At 44.2% G+C, this 12,800-nt stretch overlaps 1 protein-coding gene across 3 annotated transcripts in view; it reads left to right on the plus strand.

Annotated features, from left to right (window-relative positions):
• Positions 1-12,800, plus strand: part of LOC140186194 (transforming growth factor beta receptor type 3-like) — a 148,031-nt gene that overhangs the window by 70,854 nt on the left and 64,377 nt on the right. The gene's annotated exons all lie outside the window — the stretch shown is intronic.

A 12,800-nucleotide genomic window follows, 5' to 3' on the forward strand; every position in this document is an offset into this window, starting at 1 on the left:
TGTTGACTTTAAGGGCCCCCTTCCCTCCACCGACTGCAATGTGTACTCTCTTAACGTTATCGACGAGTACTCGCGGTTCCCCTTCGCCATCCCCTGCCCCGACACCACTACCATGTCAGTTATAAAAGCCCTGCGCAATCTCTTCACTCTGTTCGGATACCCATGCCATGTCCACAGTGACAGAGGGTCCTCGTTTATGAGTGACGAGCTGTGCCAATACCTACTGGCTAGGGGAATTGCAACTAGTAGGACCACGAGCTATAATTCCCGGGGAAATGGACAGGTGGAGAAGGATAATGGCACGGTGTGGAAAGCCACGTTCTTAGCCCTCAGGTCAAAGGGACTGCTGGTCTCCCACTGGCAGGAGGTCCTTCCCGAGGCACTCCACTCCATCCGCTCCCTGTTATGCACGGCCACCAATGCCACCCGTCATGAGCGACTCTTTTCTTTTCCCAGAAAGTCGACCAGTGGGACCACCCTACCAACTTGGCTGACATCCCCGGGGCCAGTGCTGCTCCGGAAACATGCGAGGAGCAATAAATACTCCCCGATGGTCGAGAGGGTTCACTTACTTCATGCGAACCCCCAGTATGCCTATGTGGTTTTACCTGATGGGCGGGAGGACACGGTCTTCATCCGCGACCTGGCGCCCACAGGAGCACCGGGCCTCTACCCTGAACACTCCGTGGTGACTATTGACCCCGTACCCACCGATGTATGTACCCATGAGACACCGCACACTCCAAACCCTACACAGACACCACACAACCCTCCCATACCGGGCGCAACACACATGCGCACAAGGGACTAACAATGCCTAACGTGCTGGCACCTCAAGTCAGGCCGGAGCCAGCACAACTGCCGTCACCGATGCAATCACCACTGGTGCTACAGAGATCACAGCAACGGACTCGACTGCCTGATAGACTTGACCTGTAAATATACTTGTTTTAAATATTGTCAGTCACTTCACCCCGCGGGACTCTTTTTTTTTTGAAAAAAGGTGGGGTGAATGTGGTAAACCATATATATGTTGTAACTGGGTTAACTGTCTGGACATGCCCCTCTGCTGACTGCCCCTGTGGCTCCTCCCACAGATTTCTGTATAAAGGTGTTTTGCCTTGCCCCTCCCCCTCAGTCCAGGGGCAGACACTCAGCATGGAGGTCGTATTGTACAGCGAATAAAAAGCCTTTCAGTATTTTACCCAACTTCAGTCTTTTGGAGTTATTAAAGGTGCGCTTCAGTAACGTTACCTCTTGGCTCTTAAACTCAATCCCACGGTTGATGAAGGCCAATGCACCGTATGCCTGCTTAACCACAGAGTCAACCTGCATAGCAGCTTTGAGTGTCCTATGGACTCGGACCCCAAGATCTCTCTGATCCTCCACACTGCCAAGAGTCTTACCATTAATACTATATTCTGCCATCATATTTGACCTACCAAAATGAACCACCTCACACTCATCTGGGTTGAACTCCATCTGCCACTTCTCAGCCCAGTTTTGCATCCTATCGAAGTCCTGCTGTAACCTCTGACAGCCTGCCACACTATTCACAACACCTCCAACCTTTGTGTCATCAGCAAATTTACTAACCCATCCCTCTACTTCCTCATCCAGGTCATTTATAAAAAAATCATGAAGAAAAGGGGTCCCAAACAGATCCCTGAGGCACACCACTGGTCACTGACCTCCAATCAGAATATGACCCATCTACAACCACCCTTTGCCTTCTGTGAGCTAGTCAATTCTGGATCCACAAAGTAATGTCCCCTTGGATGCCATGCCTCCTGACTTTCTCAATAAGCCTTGCATGGGGTACCTTGTCAAATGCCTTGCTGAAATCCATATACACTATATCTACTGCTCTACCTTCATCAATGTGTTTAATCACATCCTCAAAAAATTCAATCAGGCTCATAAGGCACAACCTACCTTTGACAAAGCCATGCTGACTATTCCTAATCATATTCTGCTTCTCCAAATGTTCATAAATCCTGCCTCTCAGGATTTTCTCCATTAACTTGCCAACCACTGAAGTAAGACCCACTGATCTATAATTTCCTGGGCTATCTCTACTCCCTTTCTTGAATAAAGGAACAACATCTGCAACCCTCCAATCCTCTGGAACCTCTGCCATACCCATTGATGATGCAAAGATCATTGTCAAAGGCTCAGCAATCTCCCCCATTGCCTCCCACAGTAGCTTGGGGTATCTCTCTTCAGTCCCAGAGACTTGTCCAACTTGATGCTTTCCAAAAGCTCCAGCACATCCTCTTTCTTGATGTCTATATACTCAAGCTTTTCAATCCGCTATAAGTCATCCCTACAATCACTAAAATCCATTTCTGTAGTGAATACTGAAGCTAAGTATTCATTAAGTACCTCCGCTATCTCCTCTGGTTCCATACCCACTTTTCCACTGTCACATTTGATTGGTCCTATTCTCTCATGTCTTATGCTCTTGCTCTTCACATACTTGTAGAATGCCTTGGGCTTTTCTTTAATCCTGCTTGCCAAGGCCTTCTGGCTCTCCTAGTTTCATTCTTAAACTCCTTCCTGCTGGCCTTAAAATCTTCTAGAACTCTATCATTACCTAGTTTTTTGAACCTTTCGTAAGCTTTTCTTCTTGACTAGATTTTCAATAGCGTTTGTACACCATGGTTCCTGTACCCTGCCATCCTTTCCCTGTCTCATTGGAATGTACCTATGCAGAACACCACGTAAATATCCCCTGAACATTTGCCACATTTCTGCTGTACATTTCCCTGAGAACACCTGTTCCCAATTTTTGCTTCCAATTTCCTGCCTGATAACTTCATGTTGTCCGTTCCTATCCCTCTCCAATACTATGGTAAAGGAGTTAGAATTGTGATCACTATCTCCAAAATGCTCTCCCACTGAGAGACCTAACACTGGACCAGGTTCATTTCCCAATACTAGATCAAGTATAGCCTCTCCTCTCTTAGGCTTATCTACATATTGTGTCAGGAAACCTTCCTGAACGCACCTAACAAACTCCATCCCATCTAAACCCCTTGCTCTATGGAGATGCCAATCAATATTTGGGAAATTAAAATCTCGCACCACGACAACCCTGTTATTATTACACCTTTCCAGAATCTGTCTCCCTATCTGCTCCTCAATGTCCCTGTTACTATTGGGTGGTCTATAAAAAACACCCAGTAGAGTTATTGACCCCTTCCTGTTCCTAACTTCCACCCACAAAGACTCAGTAGACAATCCCTCCATGACTTCCTCATTTACTGCAGCCGTGACACCCTCTGATCAACATTGCCATGCCTCCACCTCTTTTGCCTCCCTCCCTGTCCTTTCTGAAACATTTAAAGCCTGGCACTCTAAGTAACCATTCCTGCCCCTGATCCATCCAAGTCTCTGTAATGGCCACAACATCATAGCTCCCAAGTACTGATCCAGGCTGTAAGATCATCTGCTTTGTTCATGAGGCTTCTTGCATTAAAATAGACCCATCTCAAACCATCAGACTGAATGTATCCCTTCTCTATCACCTGCCTATCCTCCCTGTCGCACTGTCTCTGAGCTTTATCTATTTGTGATTTATAAATGCTGGAGGAACTCAGCAGGCCAGGCAGCATCCATGGAAAAGAGAACAGTCAATGTTTTGAACCAGGACACTTCAGCAGGACTGGGGGAGGAGGAAAAGAAAGATGAGTAGAGTTAAAAGATGTGGGAAGGGGAGGGAGAAACAGTGTGATAATTGAAACTAGGAGAGGGAGGGGTAAAGTAAAGAGCTGGGAAATTGGTGAAAGTGATACAGGGCTGGAGAAGAGGGGATCTAATAGGAGAGGTCAAAAGGCCATGGAAGATAGAAAAGTTGTGGTGGAGCACCAGAGGGAGATTATAGGCAGGCAAGGAGATGAGGTGAGAGAAGAAAATGGTGAAGGGGTGGCATTACTGGAAGTTCAAGAAATCAGTGTTCATGCCATCATGTTGGAGGCTACCCAGGTGGAATATAAGGTGCTGTTTCTCCAACTGGAGTGTGGCCTCATCACAACAGTAGAGGAGACCATGGATTGACATATCGGAATGGGCAGTGGATTTAAAATGGATGGCCACTGGGAGATTTTGCTTTTTCACCTATCACCTTGTATTTCTCCCTCCCCTCCCCCCACCCCCACTTTTAACTCTACTCCTCATCTTTTTTTTTTCTTTCCAGTCCTGCTGAAGGGTCTCAGTCTAAAACGTCGACTGTATTCTTTGAATATTTGGGTGTTAGATATTGGTTCTTATTGACTTTATAGAGGCCATCCATGGATGGTGCAAGTTTCAATTAGCATTTTGTTAATGAGGATATATTAATCCATTTTATGAGACTCCATGTTACTACATTTTCACAAGTTGATGGATTCCTGGTTGAGTGAAGGATAAGTCTGAAATTAATAATTAGTTCCTACACAGTTTGCTTTTACAGATGCTGGAAAACTAGAGCAACACACATAAAAATGCCAGCAGGTTGAGGGGGCTCTATGGAAGTGAATAAACAGTCGAAGTGTCACACTGAGTCCTGATGAAGAATCTCCGCCTGAAACGTCAACTGTTTATTCATTTCCATTGATGCTGCCTGACCTGCTGAGTTCCTCCAGTATTTTGTGTGTTTTGCTTCTAATAATTTCATAATGCCGTGCACATTTAGATTATTCTCCAGTAAAAATTGTTGGTGTAGATGATAATCATTTCCAGTTATTCACAGTTGCTATAATGACTGTGAAACTACTTGCTTAATTACAATCTGGACAGAAATTTGTAATGTCACAATTTCTGCTAATGAAGTGCTTATCCTGCTGAGAAATTCCCTTTTGTTTTTGGATAATAAGTAATCTGTACCAGAATTTTACATGTTTTCTTTTGAATATCCGTGGTAGTGTTTTGGTTTTAGTTACTTTTAATTATCAAGTAATTTAATTCAAAGCAAAAGAGTGCAATGGTGCCATTGAAGAAGGCAGGGTTTTATAGAAGAATATCCTGTATATAGAGATTATGGATGTTTGTCTCTTACGCCTTCACACTTTTATACTGTATCATAGAAACACAGAAAACCTACAGCACAATACAGGCCCTTCAGCCCACAGAGTTGTGCCGAACATGTCGCTACCTTAGAAATTACTAGGCTTACCTATAGCCCTCTATTTTACTAAGCTCCGTGTACCTATCTAAAAGTCTCTTAAAAGACCCTATCGTATCCGCCTCCACCACCGCTGCTGGCAGCCCATTCGATGCACTCACTACGCTGCATCTCCTAACCTACTCCCCAGCACCTTAAACCTGTGTCCTCTTGTGGCAACCATTTCAGCTCTGGGAAAAGGCCTCTGACTATCCACACAATCAATGCGTCTCATTATCTTATACACCTCTATTAGGTCACCTGTCATCCTCCGTTGCTCAAGGAGAAAAGGCCAAGTTCACGCAACCTACTCTCATAAGGATTGCTCCCCAATCCAGGCAACATCCTCGTAAATCTCCTCTGCACCCTTTCTATGGCTTCCACATCCTTCCTGTAGTGAGACTAGAACTGAGCACAGTACTCCAAGTGTGGTCTGACCAGGGCCCTATATAGCTGCAACATTACCTCTCGGCTCCTAAATTCAACTCCACAATTGATGAAGGCCAATACACCGTACACCTTCTTAACCACAGAGTTAACCTGCACAGCTGCTTTGAGTGTCCTATGGACTCGGACCCCAAGATCCCTCTGATCCTTTACACTGCCAAGAGTCTTACCATTAATAATATATTCTGCCATCATATTTGACCTACCAAAATGAACCACTTCACACTTACCTGGGTTGAACTCCTTCTGCCATTTCTCAGCCTAGTTTTGCACCCTATCAATTCCCGCTGTAAACTCTGACAGCCCTCCACACTATCCACAACACCTCCAACCTTTGTGTCATCCGCAAACTTACTAACCCATCCCTCCACTTCCTCATCCAGGTCATTTATAAAAATCACGAAGAGTAAGGGTCCCAAAACAGACCCCTGAGGCACACCACTGGTCACCGACCTCCATGCAGAATATGACCCGTCTACAACCACTCTCTGCCTTCTGTGGGCAAGCCAGTTCTGGATCCACAAAGCAACGTCCCCTTGGATCCCATGCCTCCTTACTTTCTCAATAAGCCTTGCATGGGGTACCTTATCAAATGCCTTGCTGAAATCTATATACACTACATCTACTGCTCTTCCTTCATCAATGTGTTTAGTTACATCCTCAAAAAATTGAATCAGGCTTGTAAGGCATGACCTGCCCTTGACAAAGCCATGCTGACTATTCCTCATCATATTATACCTCTCCAAATATTCATAAGTCCTGCATCTCAGGATCTTCTCCATCAACTTATCAGCCACTGAGGTAAGACTCACTGGTCTATAATTTCATGGGCTATCTCTAACCCCTTTCTTGAATAAAGGAACAACATCGGCAATCATATAACCATATAACAATTACAGGATGGAAACAGGCCATCTTGGCCCTTCTAGTCCGTGCCGAATGCTTACTCTCACCTAGTCCCACCGACCTGCACTCAGCCCATAACCCTCCATTCCTTTCCTGTCCATATACCTATCCAATTTTTCTTTAAGTGACAATATCAAACCTGCCTCTACCACTTCTACTGGAAGCTCGTTCCACACAGCCACCACTCTCTGAGTAAAGAAGTTCCCCCTCGTGTTACCTCTCAACTTTTGCCCCCTAACTCTCAACTCATGTCCTCTTGTTTGAATCTCCCCTACTCTCAATGGAAAAAGCCTATCCACGTCAACTCTATCTATCCCCCTCATAATTTTAAATACCTCTATCAAGTCCCCCCTCAACCTTCTACGCTTCAAAGAATAAAGACCTAACTTGTTCAACCTTTCTCTGTAACTCAGGTGCTGAAACCCAGGCAACATTCTAGTAAATCTTCTCTGTACTCTCTCTATTTTGTTGACATCTTTCCTATAATTTGGTGACCAGAACTATACACAATACTCCAAATTTGGCCTTACCAATGCCTTGTACAATTTTAACATTACATCCCAACTCCTATACTCAATGCTGTGATTTATAAAAGCCAGCATACCAAAAGCTTTCTTCACCACCCTATCCACAAGAGATTCCACCTTCAGGGAACTATGCACCATTATTCCTAGATCACTCTGTTCTACTGCATTCTTCAATGCCCTACCATTTACCATGTATGTCCTATTTTGATTAGTCCTACCAAAATCTAGCACCTCACACTTATCAGCATTAAACTCCATCTGCGATCTTTCAGCCCACTCTTCTAACTGGCCTAAATCTCTCTGCAAGCTCTGAAAACCTGCTTCATTATCCACAACGCCACCTATCTTAGTATCATCTGCATACTTACTAATCCAAATTATCACCCCATCATCCAGATCATTAATGTATATGACAAACAACATTGGACCCAGTACATATCCCTGAGGCACACCAGTAGTCACTGGCCTCCAACCTGGTTATCTACCACTACTCTCTGGCATCTCCCATCCAGCCGCTGTTGAATCCATTTTACTTCTTCAATATTAATACCTAACGATTGAGCCTTCCTAACTAACCTTCCGTGTGGAACTTTGTCAAAGGCCTTGCAGACATCCATATAGGCAACATCCACTGCTTTACCCTCGTCAACTTTCCTAGTAACCTCTTCAAAAAATTCAATAAGATTTGTCAAACATGACCTTCCATGCACAAATCCATGTTGACTATTCCTAATCAGACCTTGTCTATCCAGATACTTATATATACCATCTCTAAGAATACTTCCCATTAATTTACCCTCCACTGACGTCAAACTTACAGTCCGATAATTGCTAGGTTTACCCTTAGAACCCTTTTTAAACAATGGAACAACATGAGCAATACGCCAATCCTCCGGCACCATCCCTGTTTCTAATGACATTTGAAATATTTCTGTCAGAGCCCCTGCTATTTCCACACTAACTTCCCTCAAGGTCCTAGGGAATATCCTGTCAGGACCGGGAGACTTATCAACTTTTATATTCCTTAAAAGTGCCAGTATTTCCTCTTCTTTAATCATCATAGTTTCCATAACTTCCCTACTTGTTTCCCTTACCTTACACAATTCAATATCCTTCTCCTTAGTGAATACGGAATAAAAAAAATTGTTCAAAATCTCCCCCACCCCTTTTGACTCCACACATAGCTGTCCACTCTGATTCTCTAAGGGACCAATTTTATCCCTCACTATCCTTTTTGCTATTAATAATTAATTAAATTAATAGCATCCGTTAGTCTTGCGAGACCACGGATCTGCACCTGGAAAGTCTTCACTCTCCAGGGCACAGGACTGGGCAATGTTGTATGGATGACCAGCAGTTGCCCATGCTGCAAGTCTCCCCTCTCCACGGCACCAATGTTGTCCAAGGGAAGGGCATTAGGTTAGGACCCATACAGCTTGGCACCAGTGTCGTCGCAGAAAAATGTGTGATTAAGTGCCTTGCTCAAGGACACAACACGTTCCCTCAGCTGGGGCTTGAACTCACAGTTCGCTAATCCAGGTCACTAGTCCAATGCCTTAACCACTTGGCCACGCGCCCACACATGTCACCGGCCTATTAATATAACTGTAGAAACTCTGTGGATTTATTTTCACCTTACTTGCCAAAGCAACCTCGTATCTTCTTTTAGCTTTTCTAATATCTTTCTTAAGATTCTTTTTACATTCTTTATATTCCTCAAGCACCTCATTTACTCCATGCTGCCGATATTTATTGTAGATATCTCTCTTTTTCTGAACCAAGTTTCCAATATCCCTTAAAAACCATGGCTCTCTCAAACTTTTAACCTTTCCTACCTAACAGGAACATAAAGATTCTGTACCCTCAAAACTTGACCTTTAGATAACCTCCATTTCTCTATTACACCCTTCCCATAAAACAAATTGTCCCAATCCACTCCTTCTAAATCCTTTCGCATCTCCTCAAAGTTAACCTTTCTCCAATCAAAAATCTCAACCCTGGGTCCAGACCTATCCTTATGCATAATTATATTGAAACTAATGGCATTGTGACCACTGGACCCCAAGTGCTCCCCAACACATACCTCTGTCACCTGACCTATCTCATTCCCTAACAAGAGATCCAACACTGCCCCTTCTCTATTTGGCACCTCTATGTATTGTTGCAAAAAAAACTATCCCGCACACACTTTACAAACTCCAAACCATCCAGCCCTTTTACAGTATGGGCTTCCCAGTCTATGTGTGGAAAATTAAAATCTACCACAATCACAACCTTGTGCTTACTACAAATATCTGCTATCTCCTTACAAATTTGCTCCTCCAATTCTCACTCCCCATTTGGTGGTCTATAATACACCACTATAAGTGTTACTACACCTTTCCCATTCCTCAATTCCACCCAAATAGCCTCCCGAGATGAGCCCTCTAACCTATCCTGCCAGAGCACCACTGTAATATTTTCTCTGACAAGCAATGCAACACCTCACCCTCTTGTCCCTCTGATTCTATCACACCTGAAGCAACAAAATCCAGGAATATTTAGTTGCCAATCACACCCCTCCTGCAACCATGTTTCACTAATAGCTACAACATCATATTTCCAGGTATCAATCCATGCTCTAAGCTCATCCACCTTTCTTACAATGCTCCTAGCATTAAAATAAATGCATTTAAGAAAATCTCCACCTCTTACTCTCTGTTTATCACTAACGGTGCAAACAACTTTACTATCTTCTTTTTCTTCCTTCTCCTCTACATCTGTTCCTACACTCTTGTTCCCCTCCCCCCTTGTATCTAGTTTAAATTCACTGGAGCCTCTGGAGCAAACCTACCTGCAAGAATATTTGTCTCCCTCCAGTTCAGATGTGAACCGTCCCGCCAGAACAGGTCCCACCTTCCTTGGAAAACAGCCCAATTATCTATAAATCTGAAACCCTCCCTCCTGCGTTATGTCTTCAGCCACGTGTTGATCTGCTCTATCTCACTATTTCTAAACACACCAGCACGTGGCACTGGTAGCAATCCTGAGATTGCTATCCTGGAGGTCCTGTCCTTTAACTTGGTGCCTAACTCCCTGAACTCACCTTTCAGGACCTCCTCACTCTTCCTACTCATGTCATTGGTCCCTACATGGACCACAACATCCAGCTGGTCACCCTCCCTCTTGAGAATACTGAGAACTCGATCAGGATGCGGACCCTGGCACCAGGAAGGCAAGAGACCATCCGGGATTCTCGATCTCTTCCACAGAACCTCTTATTTGTCCCCTTAACTATCAAATCCCCTATCACTACTGCTCTCCTCTTTTCCCTGCTTCCCTTCTGAGCTGAGGGTCCAGTCTCGGCGCCAGAGATGCAACCACTGCAACTTGTCCCTGGTAGGTCGTCCCCACCAACAGTATCCAAAACGGTATACTTATTATTGATGGGAACGGCCACAGGGGTTCTCTGCTCATTCTGTCTATTCCGCTTCCCTCTCCTGACAGTCACCCAGCTACCTGCCTCCTGGCTTTTAGGGGTGTCTATCTCCCTGTAACTCCTGTTTATTTCTGCCTCTGCCTCATGAAGGATCCGAAGTTCATCCAGCTCCAGTTCCCTAACACAGTTTGTCAGGAGCTGCGGCTGGATGCACCTTTCACAGGTGTAGTCATCAGGGACAATTGTGCTCACCCTGACTTCCCACATACTGCAAATGGAGCACTCAACTGCCCTAACTGCTGCCTCCATTACCTACTCCTAAGTTAATTAGAGTAATTAAAAGAACTTACCCGGCCTTACCTCACTGGGAGCAGGCTCGTCCTCAGCCTCTGCTCGCCAAAGCCTTCCTACTCTGTGTCCCACTACTCCATCGCCCGCTCTGTTAATCTGCTCGTTTTTTTAAACTCTCCTGCTGCCTCACGGGCCGACTTTCACGTGCTTGCGCAGTCGTGCCCCATTCAACTGCTGAAGAAAAAGAAAATCCTCCGGAACCTCTCCTGTCCCTATTGATGATGCAAAGATACTTTATACTTTACTTTATACTTTATTGTCGCCAAACAATTGATACTAGAGCGTACAATAATCACAGCGATATTTGATTCTGCTCTTCATGCTCCCTGGAGTACAAATCAATAGTAAATATTAAAAATTTAAATTATAAATCATAAATAGAATATAGAAAAGGCAAAGTAAGGTAGTGCAAAAAAACCAAGAGGCAGGTCCGGATATTTGGATATTTGCAGTATGTGGGGATCATCGCCAGAGGCTCAACAATTTCCTCCCTCACCTCCCACAGTAGCCTGGGGTACATCTCATCCAGTCCCGGTGACTTATCCAACTTGATGCTTCCAAAAGCTCCAGTACAACCTCTTTCTTAATATCTACAAGTTCAAGCTTTTCAGTTTGCTGCAAGTCATCACAACAATCACCAAGATCCTTTTCCATAGTGAATACTGAAGTGCAGTATTCATTAAGTACCTCTGCTATTTCCTCCGGTTCCACACACACACTTTCCCACTGTCACACTTGATAGGTCCTATTCTTTCACGTCTTATCCTCTTGCTCTTCACATACTTGTAGAATGCTTTGGGGATTTCCTTAATCCTGACCGCCTAGCCTTTTCATGCCCCCTTCTGGCTCTCCTAATTTCCTTCTTAAGCTCCTTCCTATTAGCCTTATAATCTTCTAGATCTCCAGCATTACCTAGCTCTCTGAACCTTTTGTAAGCTTTTCTTTTCTTTTTGACTAGATTTATTGCAGCCTTTGTACACCATGGTTCCTGTACCCGACCATAACTTCCCTGTCTCATTGGAACGTACCTATTGCAGAACTCCACACAAATATCCCCTGAACATTTGCCATATTTCTTCCGTACTTTTCCCTGAGAACATCTGTTCCAAATTTAAGCTTCCAATTTCCAGCCTGATAGCCTCATAATTCCCCTTACTCCAATTAAATGCTTTTCTAACTTGTCTGTTCCTATCTCTCTCCAATGCTATTGTAAAGGAGATAGAATTATATATAACCATATAACAATTACAGCACGGAAACAGGCCATCTCGGCCTGTTTATGATCGCTATCTCCAAGATGCTCTCCCACTGAGAGATCTGACACCTGACCAGGTTCATTTCCCAATACTAAATCAAGTACAATCTCTCCTCTTGTAGGCTTATCTACATATTGTGTCAAGAAACCTTCCTGAACATACCTAACAAACTTCACCCCATCTAAACCCCTTGCTCTTTGGAGATGCCAATCGATATTTGGGAAATTAAGATCTCCCATCACGACAACTCTGTTATTATTAAACCTTTCCAGGATCTGTTGCCCTGTCTGCTCCTCGATATCCCTGTTACTACTGGGCGGCTTATAAAAAAACACCCAGTAAAGTTATTGACCCCTTCGTGTTCCTAACCTCCACTCACAGAGGCCCCGTAGACAATCTCTCCATGGCGTCCACCTTTTCTGCAGCCGTGACACTATCTCTGATCAACAGTGCCACGCTCCCACCTCTATTGCCTCCCTCCCTGTCCGTTCTGAAGCATTTAAAAACCGGCACTTGAAGTAACCATTCCTGTCCCTGAGCCATCCAAGTCTCTGTAATGGCCACCACATCATATCTCCAAGTACTGATCCACTCTGATTGTTTCTTTTGAAATAATAATGAAAGTATTATAAGGGAGTAATTTCTCCTGTTGAGTACCAATCCTTTATTTAATATAGGAATGAAAATTCTATCCTAAAAAATGAACTTTTAGTCGCTGAATGCAAATTTCCATACCTTGCAGCACTCGGCTG

The sequence above is a fragment of the Mobula birostris genome, chromosome 22 (genome assembly GCF_030028105.1).
Source record: "Mobula birostris isolate sMobBir1 chromosome 22, sMobBir1.hap1, whole genome shotgun sequence".
In the NCBI taxonomy this organism is placed as follows: Eukaryota; Metazoa; Chordata; class Chondrichthyes; order Myliobatiformes; family Myliobatidae; genus Mobula; species Mobula birostris.